Genomic DNA, 25,386 nt, shown 5'->3' on the forward strand with positions numbered 1-25,386 from the left:
TATTACGGAGGTAAATTTGGCATTTCCCAAGCATCTTTTTTTTTTTTAACGTAGTTTCATTTTTTAGAAATAAATTTATTTCTTTATTTTTGGCTGTGTTGGGTCTTCGTTGCTGCGCGCGGGCTTTCTCTAGTTGCGGCGAGCGGGCTCTTCGTTGCGGTGCATGGGCTTCTCATTGCGGTGGCTTCTCTTGTTGCGGAGCACGGGCTCTAGGCGCACGGGCTTCAGTAGTTGTGGCTCACAGGCTCTAGAGCGCAGGCTCAGTAGTTGTGGCGCACGGGCTTAGTTGCTCCACAGCATGTGGGATCTTCCCAGACCAGGGCTCGAACCCATGTCCCCTGCATTGGCAGGCGGATTCTTAACCACTGTGCCACCAGGGAAGTCCTCCCATGCATCTTAACTGAGCTTTCTGTGGGGGCAGAATTCCAACAGGGGCCCCAGGAATTCCCAACCCCCTGGGGCACAGGCCTGCACAGTCCCGGGACAGTAAACACAGTGGATCTCACTCCTGTGATTAGGAATGTTACGTGACACATTAACCTCAGCTAGGGGGTCTGTCCGGATGGATCCTTCACTCTCATGCATCCTTTAAAAGCAGAGTTTTCTCTGGCAGGTCACAGAAGAGAAAACAAAGTGACTAAAAGCTGAGGGGGTCCAAGGCGATGCTGCTGTGATGTTATGACAGGGCCCGGGGCAAGGAACGGCGAGTGGTTTCTAGAAACTTCTAGGAACTGGTGGCAGCCTCGGCCTCAGTCTTGCCTACAACCTGAATGGGCTTAGAAACTGATTCCTCCCCAGGGGCCTCGATCTAGACCACGGCCTGGCCAGCATCTTGACAGTGAGGCCCTGAGCAGATCCAAGTCCAACCAGGAAGGACTTGTGACCACACGACTCATAGGAGCTGAGAAACAGCTGTTGTTTATGGAAACGTCACGCAGAAAACCAGCATGCTTTCCTCTAAGCGCAGCCTCTGCTCACATGAAACGACATCCTAAAAGCACCTCCAGGACTGTCAGCTGTCCTCACGGGTAGGGATGTATAGCCAAAAAGACAAAGAGAAAGAAAAGCATAAGAGGCCTCCAAGGAAATCTCTATCCTTCTTACAAAACCATGAAATCTGGGAACAAGTAGAGAATACAAATCTGTAACAAGAGACAGTGCCTACTCTGAAGATCATCACGTATAAGCAATACTTCTCGGAAATGTTAAAATAGGAATTGTCCCGTCCGTGATATTTCACTAACGTTAACATCAAAAATGGCCGCATGAACAGTACAGTTTATTCAGGTTCCTGTGACATATAGTAGGAAAGGTGTTCATCTTTTATTCCTCAAAAGAATGACTGATTACCTACTATATACAGTATCCTTTGTGAGTGTTTATTGACTAATTCCAGGGAAGGCTAAGAAAAGCATGCCATCTACATATTACTACAAGAAAAAGCAAATATTAGAGGATGTTTGCCCACTGTTTTTCTTAACAGTAACCATTGATCACTAAAATACAAATGTTCTGTATTTCATTTTGCTTTTATAAGCAATCTTAATTATTTTAATTTATAGATATTTGTTTCATTTCTACTCCATGCTAGGCTCTCTGCTAGGCACTAAGAAACATAGACAGGATGTCAGCCCCTGATTTCTAGTTACCCAGAGTCTATTAAGAGAGAGAAACAAGGCTATTAAGAATTGAAACGAGCAATTTCAATCAGTACAATATTAGTGGTATGGGGATTACGTAAGAGGCAGTGTAGCCTGCGAATTATATAACGTTCAGTGCAATGGTGCTGAGTAGTCAATTAAGAAAGTGTGTATCTCCATCCATCCGTCTGTCCGTCCGTCCATCCAGCCAGCCATCCAGCCAGCCATCCAGCCAGCCATCGAAGACTCTTACAAGTTAAACAGAAACATCTGCCCGAATTAAGGGCCGTTCTGACATTTGCTGTGTGCCTATGGACTGATCAACTACATTTTTTTAATGAGGGAAAGCAAGCTTTTCATGAAATACGTCTATGCACTGTCGTCTACTCAAATATGAAAGGCGGCTGCCAGTTCTTAATCTGTCACAATTAAGTTTACACATTTCTGATACAACAGTCTTAGTACAACAAAACTTTACCCACCCCTGGAAAGGGAACACCACTGTATTCGCTAACCTCTAAAGTTCTGATAGAAAGTGGCATTAAAACCACACTGACTCCCCAGAAAAAGAGTATATGAGAGTTTGGGACCTAAATCAAACCAAACATTTCACCCCTGACCCAGCAATGTAAAATGACAGTCATTGTATTCTTGGAGGGGTAGAGGCATTAAAGTAGAAAATACTGAGGGTTACAGTTCATGAACACACACACGCAGGCACGCACAGTATCTATTATACCAGTCCTGCTGGGAGGAAATGAAAAGTTTAATCGCCATCACTCTACCAAGGCTTTTCTTAAAGGAGAAATTTCCCCGTGATAATGCTTGTCTCATTTGGCGTTTATTTTTAAAAGGATGAGCCGTGACTTTTCACACCAGCTGTTTTCAAATTCCACCCCTTAAAATTATTCCTGAAAGAACTTTCTTAGACTCAGTCGTCAGATGTTTAACATCTGCTGCGCGCTTGACAAAGTCAGGGATGCAAAACACAGTGCTTAGACATCACAGGCACGGAAGGAACGTGCTGACGGGATGCAGTGCGATGGACAGTACGTGACCCCAAGCCGTCACGGAGTTTATACGTCGGCCGTAGAGATTTGGTTAATAAACACGCAAGACATTAAACAGCAGTGGGACGTGAAGCAACTAGAGGAGCAGGAGGGGGTTACTTCCAACAGATGACCCCTGCTCGGTCCCCAAAGGCAGGCAACCCACCTGCTACGAGGTCCCGCAGCTGCTCTGGTGTGCGACATCCCACAGGGGGTGAGATGGGGCCGCTTCAGTTTATGAATACCAAATTTTAGTTGCTTTAACTTAGTGACTAAGGAGTAACCATTTATTCCCAACTCAAAACAAAAGTCTAAAGGCGGCTCAAAGAAGGCGCTCAGAGCCAGGCTTGGGGAGACGCCGGCACAGCACAGGGGAGCCTGGAGCCATGGTCACACACGACGCGCCCCCAGCCCCGCCACAGACATTGCAGCTTGGTGTCCCGTCTGCCCGAGGGGGACCGTGAAAGGGACGGTGACCAGGTCTGTGTGAAGGGCACCTCGGGCCCAGCACTGCACGAAGCGCTTGTGAGGAAAGTCGCATGTAATTCTCACCAGAACCTTTCGAAGCAGGTGCCGGGAGAACAACCTAGAAATAGTAACAGAACGGGGCCAGCAGGATAGGGTCGTTGTGAGGATTAAGTGACAACAATACTTTATGATCACGAGCATTTGCCAGGCACGCAGCACTTCATAAACGACATGTATCACCATTACTTGGCTGACTCAAGAAAAGGGGCAGGGATTTGAAGCAAAGGAAAAGAGCAGGTTTTGCGGAAAGCCTTCGAGATGGCAAGCAGATCAGTACAGCTGAGAAGAGTTCCAGGGAGGAGAGCGGGAATGGCTGGGGAGGTACATCTGACCTCGACTACATGGGACACTATTTCACTGAGATCCACCTACAGGCAACATGCAGGGAAGACTGAAAAGGGAACAGCTAAGGGACAGAGAGACTGATCGGAGGCAAAACGATGTGGTAAGAGAAGACGGGGGTTACCTTGGAACAGGAAAGGTAGAAAGAAAAGGGCAAACATGAAAGAACAAACATACTTAATGAGCGGATGCTCCAAGGTTTTCCGAAGATGGTTTCTCGGTCATGGAAGCTCAGTGGTACTAGAAGGACAGTCAGGAGAGGATGCTGGCTCACGTAGGTCCCGGGAAGTGAATGGACAGAGGGGCAGGGAGGAGACGAGAGACTCTGACCTGGGAGGACCGAGCGGCACGTCCCAGGGTCCTGAGGTGAGGGGAAGAGGAATGAACCAAACGTGCTCCTGATTTATAAGTCGGAACCAAGAGCCTAGAGACAGCACAGAAACGAGGCAGAGGAGGGAGGGCACGGGGGAAGCAAGGAGGAGGATGACCACGGACAGGACAGGGCGTGGAGAAGAAACACTTCTTCTCCACGATGTGAGGGCGAGGGCGTCAGGGCTCAGAGGGCGAGGAGAGTGAAATTAACACTGGTTCTTACCTCAATATCCCCTTTAAAACAAAAAATATTTAGCGCCACCGAAATATTCCCCACCAAACCTGCGCTAAAGGAACACGTATGCTTCTATTTTTATCCTCAAACTATGAACATAAAATTTTCCTGAAAAGAACTTACAGGTGCTTCTGAAAGGGACTAAGAGAAAAACCACTGCGAAGTACTGTTTGCTAAACAATCCACTGCTGACTGACTGGGTAATAATGAACTGTGCTCAAGTACTCGAGAGCCTCAGGCTGGGTTGAAGGATTATTAGGCGAGTATTTAGAATCAACACTGAATTTCAACAGCACATATGTAATCCAAGGAATGTGAATCCATTCAGCTTTTATGCTAATAACTGTTCTGGAGAAGTTGAAAGAGAGGTAAGCTAAAATTTAAGTTAAGTCCTACTTTGACGTTAAAACAATTTCTTTTCAAAATTCTCAAACTGGTCGCCAAGCACACTAACCTCCTCCCTGAAGAATCTATTTTTATAAACACTAAAATCTCAATATTCATTATGCACATTAGTCTCTCAGGTTTTACAAGAGAGCAGTCATTTACCAAAACAAGTATAAACTGTACAGAGACAGACTTCCTGTATTACTGTTTGATTGGAAATTACCTCTTCACATACTAAGTATCTTGCTTGATTAATGTCAATTTCCAAAGCAAGGAGAGAGAAAGAAAAAGAGGACAATAATTATCTGCAATCCCATGAGGTCTCCGACGCATCTCGCCAACCACTGGGCCTCAGTGCCCGGAATCACATCCCAGGCCCCGCAGCCTCCAGGCGTAACACCAGGTGATGAGACAAAAAGCTGCAGCCTCCAGGTCCACCCACATGAGGTTCCAGCCCATGAGTACACTCGCTCGTCCTCAAACCTCACTACGAGCATCCTATCCAAACACAGACCATGACGCCAAAGCTCAGGTCATTCATATTTACCTCTTCCCTACAGATCGGCCGGGACACCTGGACTAAGGCATAAGAATGATGTCACCACTTGGAACGCTGCAGAATGTTCAGGTCGCTGCTTCCCCAAAAGGTAAAGGAGCTCATCCTTCTTGTATCGTCTTCAGTTCTCATAGCAGGGAAGTCTACGGAGTTCCCACTTTCCACCTAGTTAGGTTCACACGGGGAACCTAAGTTGTTGTCTGAAAACACTCCCTGCCATCACCAATATTTTCTCTTCATGACGTCCATCCAACTTTCTCGTGCTTTGAAAGTGTGTTAACATGACGGTTGTCACCAGCGTCAGCTCTAGAAATCTAAACAGGCTCCTTGGTTCAAGCCATAAGACCTAAGACCCTACGTACTATTGTCTCCGGCACGTGTAAGGCCACTTGGCGTTGTATATTCAATTGGACCACGATCAGTCCAGGGCATGTGACCACAGCCGTCCTCTGGCACACAGCACACACCCAGCACAGTCTACAGCATAAGCAAGGAGATGGAGAGTTTAAAACTTACAACTAGTGCCTGCCTGACTTGGCATCGATCACTCTTTTACAAAAGTGAATGTGAGCAGGTGATACAAGTTGAAGAGTAAGAAACGGTAAGAGGTGCACGCACATTTCCTTCAAATCCCTGACCTAAGGGGTTTCCAAAGATGAACCAGACAGGAAGAAATTATGCATGTAGAAGTGGTACTGAGACATTCTGTTTATCTCAGATTCCTTAAAGGGTAACTTGCCCTTAGTGAGGATTCTTGGTATATACAGTATAACAGGAAGGACACAATGCACGGAATGACAAGGCTTCGGGTTATATCTGACAGTTAATGTCTGGGCTCCTACAACCTCTCTGTGCCTCAGTTTCCTCATCTACGAAATGGGCACTCTAGAATTGCCACAAAACAACAAACGACTTCTGAGACTCTAGAAGACTGAATTACTAATATTTTCTTTTCAAGTCTACATTGTGTATTAATATAGAGTAGAGACTAGTTCTGATCATCTAATTGCATAAAATATAAAAATTCAACTATAGCTCATGTGATAATGCTAATTTGGTCATCATGCCCAGGGGGTACCACATTTTACTTTTCTGATGTGAATAAGTGCTCTTAGCTGAAAGAAAAATTCTCCTTAAAGAAACGCCTGCCTTTTGGCATGACAATCTTAATACAATTTCTTTCTTTATTAAAAAATTTTATTTATTTATCTTTGGCCGCGTTGGGTCTTCGTTGCTGCGCGCGGGCTCTCTCTAGTTGCGGCGAGCGGGGGCTGCTCTTCGTTGCGCTGCGCGGGCTTCTCACTGCGGCGGCTTCTCTCTGTTGTGGAGCACGGGCTCTAGGTGCACGGGCTTCAGTAGCTGTGGCACGTGGGCTCAGTGGTTGTGGCTCGCGGGCTCTAGAGCGCAGGCTCAGTAGCTGTGGCGCACGGGCCTAGTTGCTCCGCGGCACGTGGGATCTTCCCGGACCGGGGCTCGAACCCGTGTCCCCTGCATTGGCAGGCGGATTCTTAACCACTGCGCCACCAGGGAAGTCCCTCTTTTTGTTTTATAAGATGAAAATACTCCTTGGCTTGTGTGCTCCACCACTGCAATGGTTTGCACAGGCGGTCACTGAATAGATGAATAAATGAATAGATGAAACTGGAATTGCATTAAAAGGCAGCATATGAAGTACAGCTGGTCATGGAAACATGCAAGACCCAGGCCTCCTGAGTACAGAGGGTACCCGGGCAAGGCAGCAAGCGGGTCACTTCATACACTGGAGCACCCACTGGGGTCAGGCGCTGCTCCAGACCCTGGGGACAGAGCTGTCAACAAACATACAAAATGCCCTCACGGCACTTGTGACCTCCTAGCTCTACTTGTCAACTTCCCAACTGAATAGCAACACAGCAGCCAGGGAGAGTGTGATCACAGTGTCAGAGAAGGGGACACACTGCACCCGTGATGACGTGACACACCCACTGCTGCTCTGAGGGGCTAAGGGAACACAATTCCATGGATTAACAACAAGCTCCTACTGTAGAGCACAGGGAACTATACTCAGTATCCTGGGATAAGCCATAATGGAAAAGAATATAAAAAATAATGTATATATCTGTATAACTGAATCACTTTGTATACAGCAGAAACTAACACAAACATTGTAAATCACCTAGACTTCAATTTAAAAAAATTACCACCAACATATGGAAAAAGAACACATTAAAGAAAAGGGAGAGAGAGAGAGAGAGAGAGAGAGAGAGAATGCAGTTCTAGTGCCCTGAACCACACATGTGGGAGACCCAGTGCTGGGTCTCCTCCTGGAATAAATGTGGCAACAGACGGCCCACTGCACAGACCTGCACTCACCCACTTACTGTCAGATGATGATTTATGTCACTTCACTAATTTTTAAAACAACTCTTTAACAGACTATTAAACTTTGACTTTTTTAACGAATTAAAGCTGCTTTTAAAAAAAGACCTTGTTATTTTAGCCAGTTAACTCATTATTTCCTAGAACGAAGGGGTATACATGCTATACATCCTATTTAATGCTGAACATATTTAATTCACAAAGCAGCTTGCAGGCTTCATTTCAGTTCATCCACACAGTCTTTTGTCCTTGTTTTATGAGAATTTCCAAGTGCTGCCAGATTTTTACCACAGCCGGCACTTTCCTAAAGAGTATCCGTGAATCCCTAAATTCCAGTGCGTGAGTGAGTTTTGTTGGCCTGCAGCTAAACGACGGCCAAATCATTTCACACTGGCTTTTATTTTGTGATTCTATCGCGTGAGGTCTATAATTTGCAAAATTACTAAGCTGATTATTTTGTAAGTGTAATATCCACAGCCTGGCCAACTCCATCTACTTTAGAAATTAGCACAGGGATTTATTTTGATTCTTCTGTTGCAGTCCTAGCAGTTTTACTTTCCTAGTAGCCGCTGCTTTCATATAGGAGTTTTAGCGTTTGGAAGTTTGCTACATAAAATATTTATTTTTTTCATTCACACATTTTTAACTGAAAGGGAGCTTTGATGCACTAAGGTGAGTTTATAAAGCATGAACTCTTTTCATAGGTACAGTATATTCATTTTCTCTACGTTCATGAAAGTTTTCTAAACAAAGCAGACAGTGGTACAAGCTGTGTTATACTACTCGTCCTTGGAGATGTCACGACCACTGTGGTCCATGTGAGTGGCGCCCTAGGAGCACACGCCATTCACTTGGATAAGTGCACATGGTGCCCTCCGACCATACAAATGTCTCCGTGTGTACCCGAGCTGCTGCAGAAAGCAATTCCCAAGTAGCACAGACAGGGCTTTACGCAAGCCCCCCAAAGGTATGTCAGAACCGGACCAAGAGTAGTCATATTCATCGGTTCAAATACCTCCGATGAAAGGGTTCATGTATGTTTGCACAATCAAACCAAACACAAAGGAATCAGGTAGCAGTATATTAATATTTTTTGGAGAGACAGAGAGGTATGTCATTTGAGAACGGAATTCTAGAGCCAGTCTGATTGGGTTCAAATCCTATTTCACTACTTATTAGCTGTGTAACCTGGACAAACTATTTCACCTTTCTACGCCTCAGTTTCTTCATCTATAAAATGGGGATAGGGCTTCCCTGGTGGCGCAGTGGTTGAGAATCTGCCTGCTAATGCAGGGGACACGGGTTCGAGCCCTGGTCTGGGAGGATCCCACATGTCGCGGAGCAACTAGGCCCGTGAGCCACAACTACTGAGCCTTGGCGTCTGGAGCCTGTGCTCCGCAACAAGAGAGGCCGCGACGACGGTGAGAGGCCCGCGCACCGCGATGAAGAGCGGCCCCCGCTCGCCGCGACTAGAGAAAGCCCTCGCACGGAAACGAAGACCCAACACAGCAAAAATAAATAAATAAATTCCTACCCCCAACATCTTTAAAAAAAAAAAAAAAATGGGGATAAAGCAGAACTGAACCCAGAGCTGGGATGAGAATTGAATGAGGCGAAACATGTAAAGTAGCTAGAACAGGGCCTGGCAATAGTAACCACTATTTAACTATTCAGATTTGGTATTAGTATTATTGGGTAAGAAAATCAAAGCAGAAAGAGATTAAATTCCTTGTCATGGGTTTGAGAATTAGTCAGCGATTTATTCCAGAATGAAAATGAAAGCTCTTGGTTTACAAGAAAGAGTGTCCCTGAGACCACGTTTTACATTCCAACTTTTTGAAAAGGTAAAACCTACCACTTGAAGTAATACTTAGGTCTGAAAAGCAAACTCCCATGCACTCCCTGGCTTCGATGATGACACAGGTCATCCCTACCGGGCCCCCTGGGCTGACATTTACTGGCTGCCTCTCCTCGTGGGGAGGGGCACACCCAGTGGACAAACAAGGCCAGTGTACATGATCAGCCGTCGACGAGACTTCAAATCCTAGAAGAGAATCATTCTCAAAAAGCTCTTGCGTCCTGGCCGGGTGAGGTGCCTACTGTTTTCATTCAGGTTTTTTAAATATCAGCCAATCCACGGTGCGTTCCACTCGCACCTTGGAAAATCATCTCATTCGTTTCAGTGCAAACAGTGTCCCTTCCTGGCGCCCCGAGGGAGCCAGGTTTATTTCCACAATGCGAAGTGGGACAGCTAGAAATCAGAAAAGGTCCGGCTGTGTGAACGAGCGGATGCTTTTTATCTATTTCACATTTGAAACAAGGGTCCAGGGAGATTTGATCACTGATTTTGATGCAGATTACAGCTCTCAGATAATGGAAAACCACATGCACAGGAACGCAGTTTCTCCCTGGCACCTCCATCAAGGGCAGTCTTGCCCAGAGCGCTGCACACAGGCCGTGCACACACTGTCCAGCTGCTCCAAAACTGTCCAGCACACCCACCTCTTAGACTGCTCTCCAGGGGCTGCGTTAACATCAACGAACTAGCCCCCCTCTCTTAAGAAATGGGATCGGGAGATTGCCCTGGGCAAAATTTAAATTTGTAGAGTAAAAAATCCAGATAAACCAGAAGTCTGAATACGCCAGGAAGAGGTATGCTGTGTAAGACAGTCTGTGTAAAAGGGCCAAAACCCAAATGGGTCACGTGACATCGTCTCTGAGTGACATTAGCATTTCACCCATAGTTCACAACACTGTTGCACTGAGCTAGAAAATGAGGAAAAAGCACCCAAACCCTGTTTCTCAACAGCTTTATAAAAATGCATACGTTCTACTTTTAAATCAATGAACATCTGTGATTTGCAAATATCTTCAGCATAAATGTAACTAGTGTAATAACCTGGATCAAACATAGAGTACGGGATCTAAAAAGAAGGAATAATATTATTTTCAGTCTAATAGCATGACCTGTTCTAACTTACTGCTTTGTCATAACAGTCAAATAAAAAATGATGTCTTATGGAAGCAGAGAAACCCGAATCAGTCTCTCTTCAAGATAAATGTGAGGAAACTAAGGCTTGGAGAGTTTAGGCAGCTTAGCTGAGGCCAACTCCCGCCAAGGGCTGAAGCCAGACCCCTGCTTATTCTATACAGGAAAGACCTGGGTACCAGGAAATAAGTTCAACGGTTAGTGCTGCTTCCTGACTTACAGCAGCACTGTGCGTGCTGGTGGTCAGGTCCCTACAGGTTCGTCGAGTCCTGTAGTTGAAAGTGAGGGAGGGGTGACGTGTGCACCCTTACCGGTCAGATCACACCAGGAAGTGCTGTCAACCCGACGTCCTTCCTCCACCAAAACCCCAACGCCACATGTTTGTGACAGTCGGTGACCACCCTGATGAGTGAATTTCCCTGCCTGGCAGCCATACTCCCCAGGTCACGGCTCACCTACTGGGACTTCCTCTGACTGTGGCTTCCCCCGCAAACAGGCAGAAGTGACAGAACAATGTCAAGTCACTACGTGGGGGCGGGGAGACACCGCATCATGAAAGAACACTTGCATGGGTTCTCTGGTTGTTGGTTGAAATGTTACCACCAGTTAAGGATGGGGAACACCAAAACACATAATCAGGACAGGACGTTTTAAGTTTGAGTGAAAGGGTAGAATAGGAGAAGAGTGGGAAACAGCACCATGGTTTAGAATTAAAGGGTGGTCCTACGTCTTGCTAAAATGACCATTTCCACTTAATGTTTATTCACATGGTTAAGTTACTGTGTGGTGCCCTAGCAATTGAGATTTTCCCATTTCTAAACCCATTTCTAAACCTCTCTTTAAAAAAACAAAACCAAAAACATGTGCATTGGTCACTAAAATTTATTTTAGCAATAAATCCTATGCCAACAAAGTTGCTGAAATAAGGATGGTAGAGAAAGGAAAAATCCTAAGTGGACATTTAAAGCCTCATTAAAACTGAGTTTACGAAACGCTGGTCCTGATCTGAGGGAGACACTAGAGCACCTAGGGCCCGGGAGCACCTGGGCTGGGCCTCTAAGTGTGTGTACATCAGTTTCTCTTTGAGTGTATCACTTTGGATGTTGGTAAAATGAAATGCTCAGAGAAAAGTAAACTGCTTCTGCTTGCCAGACAGTCAATAAATTGTCACAGAACACAGATGAATTCGCTCTGGGGACAATAATTTGTGCTCCAATCAAGAGTAAGAAAAGGTAAATGTTTTGCAGGAAAAAAAGAAAAAGGAAAGGGACAACCCAAGGAGAGCTGAGGCAAGTCAAAGAAGAGGCGACCTTCGGAGAAGGAGACAGACTTCTCTCCAGGACGCTTGGGCCACGGTTAGAGGGCAGAGTGGGGCCCAGTTCTGAAATTCCTGGTGTGCTTTCCCTCGGCCCAACAGACAGGCCTGGCTGCTTATAGTCCACGACATAGAAGTAACTTAATTACTATTTTAAAAATTGTGCAGAAAGAGTTCCAGGTAGCAAAATGCAAGACCAAGCAAACTCAGTGTGAGCTCACATTGACAAGGCTTTCTCCAGGGATGGCGGGAAGTTCGAAAGGGAAGAAGGAGCTGGTGACAAAGGCTTCTGTGCTCATGGGGACACTGCCCGAGGTTCCCCGGACACCCTCGGCCCCTGCCAACCAGCAAAGCAGGTGTTGAACACATCACATGCACTCAAATTCAGAATGACCGATGCCTCTGCATTTTTCACCCGCCCCACTCGCAGGCGGCTCTCACAAGGAGTCATCCCCCCACCGTTCCCAGGGCGCATCTTCCCTTCCTAAAGCCGGGCCAGTGAGGAGGGGTCCTGGGGTCGTTAACTGTTAACACAGCCAGGTGAACTGTGCCACCAAACTGAATGTGTGTCCACCTGCCCAAGGAGCAGCAAAGCCAGTCTACTGACACCAGGGTGTGGTGAAGGAAAGTACAGCATTTATTGTAGAGCCAAGCAAGGAGAACGGGCAGCTAGTGCTTAAAAGCCCTAAAATCCCTGATAGCTTTCAGGGAAGGGTTTTCAAAGACAGGGTGAGGGAGACAGTCACAGGGTGTGTGATCAGCTCATGCTCCATTCTCTGAATGGTTGGTGGTGAGGTAACAGGGAGGTGTTTTGGGAAACTCAACCTTCTGGTTCCAACTGGTCTGGGGTCTGGGTGTTGGTGGTCAGCATGCAGTTACTTCTTCCACCTAGTGGGAGTTTTAGTATCTGAAAAACAACTCAAGAACATGGCTCAGGATATTACCTGTAAGCCCTTGAGGAGGAACTAAAGGTCCCTGACTTTGTTTTATGGCTAAACTATTATTATTTTGTCTTGCTTGACTGCTTTCCTTTGTTTCTGCATTTTTTAAACTTTTGATTAAATTTGTTCTTTGGAACTCAGGGAAGGCCTAGGAAGCTAAAGCTTTTTTACAAATAAGAGGCGGGGGGCATGGGGGGGTTCTGTCCCTGGGAAGGCCCTGCAGGGTCCTGCTCGGTTTCAACTGGACCCTAATCCCAGGCCCTGCAGGCAACACCCTGCAGGATTTACCCCAGAAGGACGCAGGGAAAATGCCAGTTCGCCAACACTAATGCAGGGCTGGTATGCTTTTTTCAGCTCCATCAGGGAACTTCTTTCAGAAAATCTTAGTGGCTCTGTCAAATGTTAAATTTATAAAAATATGGGATCAGGTAACAACCCTGGCAGATTAGATTAACTGTGCACTTCTTAAGAGCAGGAGCCCTGCCTTCTCACATGGTACTGTGGATGCCCACGACACGTCTGCTAAGTGAACTATTTTTGTTTTTGTTTTTGTTTTTGCGGTACGTGGGCCTCTCACTGCAGTGGCCTCTCCCGTGGCGGAGCACAGGCTCCAGACGCGCAGGCTCAGCGGCCATGGCTCACGGGCCCAGCCGCTCCGCGGCACGTGGGACCTTCCCGGACGGGGGCACGAACCCGCGTCCCCTGCATCGGCAGGCGGGCTCTCAACCACTGCGCCACCAGGGAAGCCCTAAGTGAACTATTAAAGGAGCAGATGCAACCACACGGCCACTTAGGAAACTCCTGGGTGTCAGCTCTGCTCCCAGAGCCCCCAGGTGAAGCACAGCTGTCCCTTACTGGGGTGCATATTGAAGGCTGATCACCTTCAGTATGATTTAATGCACTAGTCACTTTCCGTAAATATTTTAATTACGTGAAGAATACCTATATTAGTAACAAGAGAAAAAGACATCTTTGCTGCATTCTTATAAATACATTAAATGAAGGCAACTGTCAAATGGTCTCAATTTTCTCCCCTGTAAAATAAGGAGTTAAAGTTAAACCTGCAACATCTTAAACACTCCAGGATTTCATATGGAAAATACAACACAGCTCTGAGTAAACAGCACCGACATCAGTGATGTCCTAGGGTTGATGGAGGGAGTGATGGCGGCTGTGCCACCTGATCCAGAGTGAGCAATGCCTGAGATTTAAAATTTAAGTGAGAAGGGACTTCCCTGGCAGTGCAGTGGTTGGGACTCTGTGCTTCCACTGCAGGGGACCCGGGTTCGATGCCTGGTCGGGTAACCAAGATCCTGCAAGCTGTGCGGTAAGACCGAAAAAAAAAAAAATTAAAAAATAAAATAAAATTTAAGTGAGAAAAAGCTATGACACATCTATGTGTCATCAGCAATCACAGAAAGAAGAATGACATGCTTTTTCAATACAATCACCCTCCTAAAAGGACCTTTTGAAGATTAAGAAACAAAAATTGGGTGAGTTACTAGGTCAGAACAATCTAGAATTCATTGGGTCCCATACAGCCTGCATCTCAAACCCAGACAGTCCCTGTCTGTGTCATGTTTTGGTGATGCCTATCTGCTCACACAGAGACCAAAGAAAGAAGCATCCTTTGAGATAAAATGCAAACTGCAGGGTGGACACAGGGGAGGAAAATCAAGATAATGACACTTGGTGGCCCTGAACGACAGTGAAAAAGAGAGAAAAGAAATGTCTGCTTTCCAATTCTAATTAACTTAGGAAACAAGTCAGAACACATAGCCAAGAACAATACTCACTGAAAAGAGACGCTACTAAAAAAATTTAAAAGACTATAAACTGCACTCCTCCGTAAAATGGAACATCACCTTTATGAATGAAGTGTGCGTCTTAAATTGGAAACATTTTCGGTCAATAAAATAAACAAATTTTCCTTCAGAGGAGGAAAGCCAAATTACACGTTTGTGTACAGAAACCTGAAAAAGTGCTAAGTATTGTGTTTCTTTACAAAGTGTCATATGTACCAATTAGAAACATTTACTGTAGATAACAGGCTTTGCAGAAGGTTAATCAGAGCCTAGGATTAGAGATCAAGTTGGAAAAAAAATTTTTAACATACTTGTACCTTTATGCCGTGAATACATGAAAGGTCTATCAATTAAAATTAGCTTAATGATCTCAAAAAACCCTCAGAAACCAAAACCTACCATCAGACGTTTTTCTCCTTTAACTCAACAGTAAAACAAGGTAAAAATAAATAAATAAAAGTATGGCTGGATATTAATCAGGGAAATCCAGTCAAGGAAAATCTAAATTTATATTACAGAAATTCAAAGAGACAGGACACTCAGTACTTGGAGAAAAAAAATTCAAAGTCTTAGGGTTTGAAGAACCGTATATAACTACATATTGAAATATACTCCTGCTTAAATGGTTGGCTCTTTGATGGTACTCAGGTCAGATCAATGCCAAAAGCAAATAAGGAGGCAAACTCAATGAGAGTTGAAACCAAATGTCACCTCTGGGGGTTGTGCATCTGCAGGGGAGGGACCCACTCATTTATGCCATTCAGAGCAGCAACTCAACTACTCCGAGATTTGTAGAAACTTTCATTAAGCACTGCTACAAATTTTGAGAAGTAGCTGTATTGTTTTTACTTGTTATTCTCAGGACAAGTCATAACCTATGTGCAACCATGTAATAACCAAGTCGAATTTTTTAAGTTGTGCAAATTTCGAAAAAAAAAAACACCAAAAAACCAACCTAATCAAAGAGGTTAATGTGTCCTGTTGGGAAGAGCACTAAGTAAGATCAGAAGTCACACTGTGAGATTTCTACCGTAGGAACGAGCACGGCAGATAAAAGACTAAGTCTTGATTTCAAAGAGAACATAAAACTTCTGCCTGAACCTGGGTCTCTCCTGCTAAACACAATGGTTAGACTGTTCACTGCCATAAAGCAGTGATGCTAATGGAGCGGAATGTTTTCCTCCCAAGTCAGCTGAGAAAAGACAGAGCAAAGAACATTGACAAAACCCTCCAAGAGGTGGGTCTGAGTCAATGTCAGAGATGCCCCACCACGGATGGGAATGGAGAGGCAGACTGCACCCTCCCCTGGGTGTGTCACGTATGGAGAGGGGCATCGATCAGGATACAAGTCAGCAGCAGAAAGGGCAGGGGTGGCATTACTGCTCCAGCCTCCTTACTGCTGGTAGCTGGACTTCTCATCAGGAGCCTGGAAGAAGCCCAGGCCACTGCTCGGGAGCCGCTGAGAGAGCAGGGACTGATGGGGCCTCAGTCAAGGTCTTTCTCCTAAGCAGGCAGGACGCGGGGGAAGGGGAGAGGGCCGATGGGGAAGGAGGGGGAGTGGGGACGGAGGGCAGAAAGAAAGAAGAGACAGACTCCAGCCCACCAGCATCCTAAGCTCAGGACAGAACACGTGCTAGTTTCACTGCATTCAAAAACACACAAAATACCACCCCCCCCAAGGAAACGTCTTTATTTACAGTTTAAACTGTATTACAGTAACACTTGAGGCAAATTTGGAAAGTCATCATATTCTCAGCGTTCTAACAAAGGAGTTTCTGTGCTCCGATCAATTCCCTCGCCACTCCCAGCTTCACCGAGCAACCCGATGTCAGGCACAGGTGCGAAGATAACAAGGCAGGTCTCCACCTCCAGAAGGGCTCAAAAACCTTTGCTTTCTGAGGTGACTCACCATCACCTGAATTATGTTCTCTTTTCTTTAAAAGATATTCTTAAGCCAAGTAATATCACTTGCTTCAAGTGTACAGAAAGCAAATGTGTAAAACAAATGGTAAGGAATTCTCTACTACACCATGGCTCAAATGTTTTTTGGGTTCAAAGTACAGGGAAAAGAATGTCCAAGTGTTTCCTGCAAGCATCATTTAATTTAGATATAGTAGAATCAAATGTTATTAGATCTCCATTGGCTTCCCTTTTTGTAGTTTTGGAACAACCGTACAGCATGGGTGATAAAACATAGTATTCTTCACATTTAAGAGTGATGGAAGAAAGGCATCACCTGAAGAGAGAAACCAAAACAACTACACATATGTATCATGATCACAGAGGGGTGCTAATGGACTCTAATGCTATTCAATATCTATCATCTCCATTCTTAAGTTACTTTGAAAATTTCATATAAAGCCCCAAACACTGCCCTCTATATTTAAAAGATAAGAATATTGCTAAGAAGAAAAGGATTATGGGAGTATGTAACTAGTAACTACTCACTCCAATGGCCAATCACAGCCAAAACATTTATGAATTAACTTTTGTGACCAAAGTGTAGACAATTGTCTAATAAACTAAGAATGAGATTTTAGTTAATAACATAACTTGATATACATGCACTGCCTGGTTGACAAGCTGAATGGACAGCTGTGTGGGCCCACCTCTACCCTTAGATGTTCGCCACACTTGGGGTCACAACGTCTGCCCTGTTCTCATCACATCTGCTGACAATGTTGTTGTTATTTTACCTTATCACTGAGGACTGCCACAGGCGGAGAGTGCTGTGTGCCCAGCACCGCCTATTTTACATGCACCACCTCATTTAACGCTTAGAGTAACCATGAGAAATAGATATTATCACCTCTGTTCTGCAGAAGATGATAGAACAAAAGCTACTAACATGTATTAAATGTTTCCCAAGTGCCACTCTACACAGCAACTCATCCTTCAATGCTCTCAACGATCCCATGATGTGGGCACTGCTATCATCCTGATGTGGCAGGTGGAGAACCCGAGGCACGGACAGTGAACAGCTTTCCAACATCACGTACATGACACATGGCCGAGTCCAGACGCGGACCCACAGCCTCCTGTTACCAAAGCCACCAGCCCCGGGGAGTCTGGCTGTGTCCCACCTATGAGAAGAGCCCCAACAGCAGGCAGGAAGGGGGCAAGGGGGGGGTTGGCCAGATCTGGACCCCCCCATCCACAAGCCAACTCATAAATCTGGCTGGGACCGTCCCCCCAAGTTTCCCTGGAAAAACTCACTGTAAGGAAAATATGCCTGCCTCAAAACTGGCACAGCTCCACTGTCCCTGGAGCTTCTGAGCAGCGTGCAAGGTGCCCCAGGATAAAGAGTGCTGGTCTGGACGATGCCCTATGTCCACCCAACGCCCATCAATCGCTTAGTTCCTATGGCCCACCAGGTGCCGGACCTCCCCAGGCTCTCAGTTATCGAGCAGAACAGGCCATGCCTTTCAGCAGAAGTGCATGTGTTTCACGGCCCAGGGGGAGGGCTCTGGGGACAGCAAGGGGACAGGTGGAAGCCAGGCCAGCCTCGGCCAGGCCCTTTTCAGAGGTGGTCCCTCCCATTTCTGCCAGTGACCCCGCAGGACAGACTCCACAGACGTTTGCTGAGCGAATACATGCAAAGAAGGGAGAGGAGGGAGGAGAGGAGGGAAAGGCGGCAGGGGAGGAAGGCAAGGAGGGAGGGGGTAAACAGGAGAGAAACGGTGGGAAAATGAGGGGGGGGGGACGCCCGAATTCCGCTCAACAAATAAGGGGTTGTTGCTACTTTATGGTCATCAGATGTATACACGAATGTAATAATATACTTTTTAACATGTAATTACCTTTGATTTCCCTTTCAGCCCGTAGTCTTGTTAACCTCCAATTGAAGACTCAGAAAGAACAGGAGAGGTGCCCTGGATGTCCAGTTGGAGATGGCTAAAAGAAAAGAGCACAGATTATTATTATTATTCTGGAGAAGAGAAGTGATGAATTTTTCAGGTATCATGAAAAAGAAACCGATTTTCACTGAGTAACAGTGACAGGGTATTTCCTAACATACCTGGGAAAAAAACTGGGTCCAGAGCCTCTTTCCAATATAGCTGCTCTAGTAACCTTTAAATCGATTCAGAAAGAAGACAAAAATCAACTCTAAGGTAGGCTATGTTCGTGCATTTAATGGAAAACAACCAAACGAGCCTGTGGGCTGCCACTAGCCCGGAGACCCCGGCAAGGCTCCGCCTCGCTCCGAGCTCAACATCCCCAGCGCAGCAGGGCATCCTTCCAGTTCACAAAACCGTGCAGGAGACGATGCAGCCCCCTCACGAGCAACTGCACAACCGGGGTGGCAAACAATATACTGTTTGTATCGCAGAAACTCTGCTCGTGTTTGCAAGGGAATAAAATATTGCAAGCCCACATTTTCTCTTATCGTGTCCTCCAAATGCAGTTCCTACCCGAGCTCACAAACACGTGCCTTGTTGTCCCGGCTTTCCCTCTCCTGAAGCAAGGACAGCCCTGGGAGGTGACGCTGCCCCGCTTTCTGAGTATTTCATGGTTAGGAAGGAAATAATTCACATTGGCCGGACACATACTCAGGTCCAGAAACAATGCGACTCCACTTTACAAAGGGGGCAAGAAACGGAGGTTTTTTGAGGAAAGTCGTGTCCCCAGGTCTGAGTGACACGTAGGTGTTCTCACTCTATTTGGAGATACTTGGATGAATCATGAAAGTGACTGTTACCTGGACATCTGACAACTCAAGAAAATAGGTTGGAAAACGTAACGTCTTCTCCTCTAGCATCTGCTTTCGTTGGGTGCCACGGGCCCAGATAACCACATCTTTTTTTCCTTGACACTGGGAGCCAGCGGACAGGGGTGGGAGTTGCTCTGACTGTACTAGTTACGTGTTTTGTTGAGATTTACTCATGTTTTGCATGGGTGTAGGAGTAACCAACAGTAAAATTTTTAAGGAGGCACTGGGGACTTCAACAGATGACGCCCGAGAACCACTTCATTAAGGTCGACGCCAGCTTCCCAACCATCATTAGCTCCTTTCTGGAGAGATGCGTAATGAACAGTGTGCCAGGAGTTTATGCGTAAGGCTGCAAATCTTGACCTAGATTTTGAATAGCTTCAAAAAACTAAAAAGCAAGCCTGAAAATGTCTATTTAAATAACAACTAAGACCGATAATTCCCACTCTCACGTTTAAAACTTTCAAAATAATCTACTTTCTCTTATTACCTAACAATGTTCAGCAAGAACATAAAGCCAGGATTAGTACTAAATTAAAATGAAATATAAACTCCAAGTTCTACGGCTCTTTTTGATTGTTTACTGCCTTCAATTTAAGATTGTATTTTATTTGCCTGCTGAAACATACGGGATTCCAGGAATTTAAATGAATAACATCATAGACATTTATAAGGACATTGGAGAAATTTTAATCCAAAACATCTCTGGGCCCCATTTAAATTGATTGTGACCCAGAATAACAAAGTAAAAAGTTTTGTATTTTACTACCTTGAAAACAGTATTTTTCGTTTTGTCCTAAAATTGTATGAAAAATTCCTTTTCATCTTTATCATTATTTTTGCCCTTTCCTTCTCATACTTTGGAAGAGACGAAGTGACAAAGTGCTGAACTTTTACCCTAACAATTCAGAGACAGAAAAGTTACACAATTATGATCGGGATGGGAAATAACACCATATATGAAGAATTTCAGGGCTGGAATTATCTTCACAGTTGTCATGTGACCTCAAAACCATCCTAATAGAAATAATTCATAGCACATATTCTTTCAGTTGACTCATTTCAGAGCTGAAATGAAATGAAACCCCAGAGTGGTCAAGGGACCTCTCCAAAATCACACAGCGAAGCTGGTCCTAGATCTCAGATCTGCTAGGTGCCAATCCAGTGCCCTATTAGATCATAGTTTCCATATATAACTTCTTAAGAGCTCATAATTTCATCTGTCTTTCTACACATCCATTATCCTACACAGCATGGACCCCCCCTTGATGAGCCAACTCAACTTTATATTAATACAAGACACGGCTCAAAATGATCAAGAACATACTCTGCCTTTGGCTCTATGGATACAGCTAGATTAAACCATTAAGGCCCATGAGAAATCTGAAACCAAATTTGGGATTCTCTTAGGATAACTAACCTAGAAACATCTACTCTACAAATAGGTTTACCCCATCTTATTCATGGCCAAATTATAATCATAGCTTTGCTACAATACATTTTTTCAAGGGGATTTTATAGATAGCTCTCAAGCAAAATGTAGGTATTCTACAGCTTACATTAGCAGTCTCTAAAGTAAGGATTTCAAGATAATTTACTATTGGATCCATCAGTTTAGACGGACTCTTATTCTCTAAAACTCTGGAATCATTCAAGAGCCCTTAATTTACCCAGATCAGCAGCTTATCATCACCAACAATCACTTGTTGACTCCCCAATAATTTACAGTGTACAGTGGAAGATGCAAGGGAACCAAAAAGCACGGAAGGATGCCCTTGCCTACTACCGGCTGCCAACTGGGGTCAATTAAGGGGCCTTCACAGTGGCACGGGAGTCAAGGCTTACACACAATGGAAGCACACGTGTGAGAGTACGCTTAGAGAGGCAGTTAGTACCTTCACATGTGATTTTCCCAGAGATTATGAGTTGATAGATTCAGTAAAAAGTACATGTAGCGAAGCAGGCAAGAAAAATTAAAATAGGCCAACAGATGACAAGAGATTTCCCTCTACACGCCCAAAAGAAGAAAGAAAAATGGTGCAGGAAACAAAATACCCATTAAAAAGATTCGTTTCCTGAAAATACGTCAGCAACAAAATACCTCCCTTATAATTTTTCGTATTAACTCATTAATGGTATTAAAACTCAGTGCCCAAAAACAACATCATGGAAAAAAAAAAAAAAGACAATCCGAATGAACATTTTCAACAAAGATAACAAACAAATGCCAAGAAAGCACAAGGGCTCATCAACATAATTAGTCAGTAGGGAAATGCAAAATAAAACCTTAATGAGGTACCACTGTATACGCACTAGAATGGCTAAATTTAAAAGGGCATAAACATCAGGTGATGGCATGGATCTGGAGCAACTGGGAGCCTCATTATAATGCTGGTGGAAAATTCAAAATGTTGCAGGCACTTTGAAAAATAATTTGGCAGTTTCTTGTAAAGTTAAACATACACTTACCATACGACCCAGCAATTCCACTCCTAGGTGTTTACCCAAGAGAAACGTAAAGACACAAATTCCACACAAAGACTTGTACAAGAAATGCCCCAAACTTGAAAGAACTAAAATGTCCATCGACTGGTGAATGGATAAACAAATTGTGGTGTATGGCACAGGGACTGTACTTAGTTATGCAAATATTACTGAACTACTGATGATACAACAAATAAGTGAATCTCAAAAACATTACACTATGGGAAAGAAGCCATACGCAAAAGACTAAATATATAAATCCACTTATAGGTAATTTTAGAGAAGGCAAACTATAGCACTAGAAAGCAGATCAATTGTTGCCAGGGGTCAGGGTGGCAGTAAAGGCTGACTGCAAAGAGGCATGACAGACCACACTGCGGAATGGAAAAGTTCTATCTCATGACTGTAGTGGTGAGTACATGATTGTGCTTATTTGTGAAAATTCACTGAATTAGTCATTAAAATCAGTTAATTTAATCGTATATGCATTATATACCTCAACAAAACTGATTAAAAACAAACAAAACAAAATTCAGTGCCACCATCATTTAATTTGAAAATCATTAACCTTATCAATAAGATCTGAAACTCCTTCAGCAGATGGTACTCAACATCTTCAAATACTTAACCAGGATTAGAGCAATCGGTGATGGCTAAGTAACTGGACACCACCAAGAGAGAAAAGGAAAAACCGACAGTCAATAATACTGCTTATAGGAAAACTAAACTATCCCCTTGTTCTACAACTTCCTACAACCTATTGGCTGTGGCCTTTTAAGAGATTCCCAGAAAGTGGCCTTATAACGATTAGCCTAAGATAAACCTCCTCAATGTAAAAGGATAACTTTCCTAAAACGATTGATGATCCATGGAGGGTATAAAGAGATAGAAGAACAACCAAGAAATGTGTAGAAAAAAAACAACAAGTGTGGAAACTTAAATAAATGTGGGCCAGATTATAAATCAACTCTAAAACTATTCTTTAAAACTCTTTGATACATTAATTGGGAAATACTTCTTAAACATCCACAAGACTATCTCCTAGTCCACTGGACATGCTTAGCTATGATGTAAAGATATAAAACAGGCTTATCACAGTTACAGCTAATCCGAGGTTTAAAATGACTAAACTGTTCTATAAAAGAATCATGACTCCAAACGTGTGACGATGGAACAATTTCCTAATACTAATGTCAAATATAGGTCAAAAGAACCCAAACTGCATTCATTCAACAACTATTTCCTGAAGGGCTACCATGTATTAGTCACTAAGCTAGATGGAAAAAAGCACCAGGATTAAGTAGGAAAGAGCCCTTGACCTTACAAAGTTCATCATCCAAAAAATGCACTCCACGGAAGTTATGAACTAATCAATCTGGAAAAGACCCACCAGTTTTCAGCCCTTAGCTACAGCATAAATACTAGTGAAGTAGGAAAGAGCCCTTGACCTTACAAAGTTCATCATCCAAAAAATGTAAGTAATGCACTCCACGGAAGTTATGAACTAATCAATCTGGAAAAGACCCACCAGTTTTCAGCCCTTAGCTACAGCATAAATACTAGTGAAGTTACAGGCTGAACTAAGAGAAGTACTGAATTCAGGGCAAATATACACAAGTACTACTCTGCCCTAAACCGGTCAGCTGGTGTAGGGGTGTGGGTAATGTTCTATTGTGCTCTGGAAGTACTCCTCACAAGCCCCCTTCCGAAGGCCAGCTTAGGTGCCCGAATCTTCTGTAGGGTTGCCCCTCACCCCCAAACCCCGCCACATGTCTAAGACCATGCCAGTACCTATGACACAATCCAGGCTGGTAAGAGTGTTGAGTACTCCCAGACCTTGACAACTGAGGCTCGGACAGTTAGGGAGGGGACCTAGAGATATTTCAGTTCACTGAGGAAGTGCCTGGCGGGGGCTGGGGGGTGGGAGGTAGACCGTCCTGTAGGAGAAGAGACATCATTCTGAGTGGCAGGAGTTAGAGAGGCAAGTGTGGTTCATGATAAAAGCATTCCAGCCTTGAACAACCTCAAATTTGAACAGAGTGCCTCCTAAGGGAGGGAGACCCGGCAGCAGCAAGTTTGCTGAACTGAAAATGTAGCCACACTCTCGTCCTCATATTTCATCATAATGAGGCGCCTGGATCGTTATCAGCACCTCACAACCCGTCTCCCAAAGCCCAGATTGTCAGCCTTCCACGTGGCAGCAAAAATGATCTTTTTATATCGGATTATGACCATGCCCTGCCACCCTCCCACCCCTGGCCACTCCCTCAATGGCTCTCCAACACCCCCACTCAGCCTTAGCAGCTCAGACCATCCCTCCTTCGAGAAGCATTTCCTCAACCTCTCCATGCTTTTACCACTTTGTCCTCTCCATGCCCATGGTGCCTTACCCATCTCCATGCAAACATTCACCCCAGGTAGAAAGATTAGTCACGGCTGTATCTCCCTGATAAACCATAAACCCCGCCTGGTTATCTCAATCCCTAAGACTTAAACCCTAGCCTCCCAAGATGTGACACTTCATAGATATTTCTGAATGAGTCAGGGATTCTAAGGTAATCCAGTTCTGCATGTCTTGTCTGATCTTATACCCATTGGCAGCGTATCAATGTGGGTTATTCCGCTGGTATAGATAGAATAAGTCAGGGCAAATGTTCCATCATCTTGAGGCTACAGAAGACGGAGATGGGCACCTCTCTAAGGAATCCAGGCAGCCTGAGTTGGGATACATCACTGCAACCAAAGTGATGACCTGACGGATTCTCTTGGGTATTGTTCAATTGGCTGGCTTCAATCCTGCTTTCACACCTTCACTAACCACGTGACCTTGAGTAAGTAAACCTCTCAAAGCCCAGATTTCCTCGTCTGAAAATGGAGAAAACTATGGCCCTTACGTCAAAGGGTCAGTGCGAAGATTAAATGCCAGTGTATCACAGAGGAGTTAGCAAAGGAATCAGTACGTGGCGCTCTCCTCACTAAATGGGGGCTGATCGCCAAGCAACCTCTTTCTGCCCACTTTTCGTCAACAAATGGAAATAATACCTACTTTGGAGTAAGGTGTTTCAGCAAAAGTGTGTAAAAAACGCCAGGCACAGAGGAGTCACCTGATTTTGAATCACTGATTTTGAAACATTCCAGAAATATACCTTTTACTTCCAAAAAGGCAGGATTATACAACTAGAGACATCTTCTTGAGGTTCAAACTGAAAAGACCATAATCACCTCACTGTCATGCTCTTCACATGCTGTGAATTCACCTTGAAAAGAGGCCTTTTATGTGCTCCAGTAATTCATTTATTTGGACTGAGTTGAAACAGATCCTCTATTTCTCTAGGCATTTTTTTTTAAAAAAAGAAGTATACTGAAAAGTTTCATTAAATTCACTCAGATGTATCCCATCACTTTTGTTCATTGATTCTTTAGACACAATAACACTTAGCAAACCCACATATATCCAAGACAGAAATTTCTGAAGAATGTCATAATGGAAGAACCTGTAAAACGCTTATGTCAGTGTCACGATTTTTTTATTTTCAAGGATAAATGCACCTGGTTCTAAATAATACTTTTTTTTTTTTTTTTTTTTTTTTTTTTTTGCGTTACGCGGGCCTCCCTCTGCTGTGGCCTCTCCCGCTGCGGAGCACAGGCTCCGGACGCGCAGGCTCAGCGGCCAC

At 44.5% G+C, this 25,386-nt stretch overlaps 1 protein-coding gene and 1 long non-coding RNA gene across 4 annotated transcripts in view; one reads left to right on the forward strand and one right to left on the reverse strand.

The window, feature by feature from the left end:
* Positions 1–25,386, reverse strand: part of FAM110B (family with sequence similarity 110 member B) — a 135,307-nt gene that overhangs the window by 83,520 nt on the left and 26,401 nt on the right. For 2 of the 3 annotated variants that reach the window (XM_028500749.2, XM_055091326.1), the window contains exons 2-3: positions 18,536–18,588; positions 18,318–18,411 (exon numbers count right to left, since the gene is read on the reverse strand). The gene's annotated coding sequence lies outside the window, so the exon portion shown is untranslated. The remainder of the gene's footprint in view (positions 1–18,317; positions 18,412–18,535; positions 18,589–25,386) is intronic. The other variant, XM_028500748.2, reaches the window with a different exon arrangement.
* On the forward strand, positions 3,437–12,121 carry LOC129392855 (uncharacterized). Its single transcript, XR_008619535.1, has 3 exons — positions 3,437–3,662; positions 5,114–5,200; positions 11,704–12,121. It is a non-coding gene; the product is annotated as an uncharacterized lncRNA (long non-coding RNA).

Source organism: Physeter macrocephalus, chromosome 15, assembly GCF_002837175.3.
Source record: "Physeter macrocephalus isolate SW-GA chromosome 15, ASM283717v5, whole genome shotgun sequence".
Taxonomy (NCBI): domain Eukaryota; kingdom Metazoa; phylum Chordata; class Mammalia; order Artiodactyla; family Physeteridae; genus Physeter; species Physeter macrocephalus.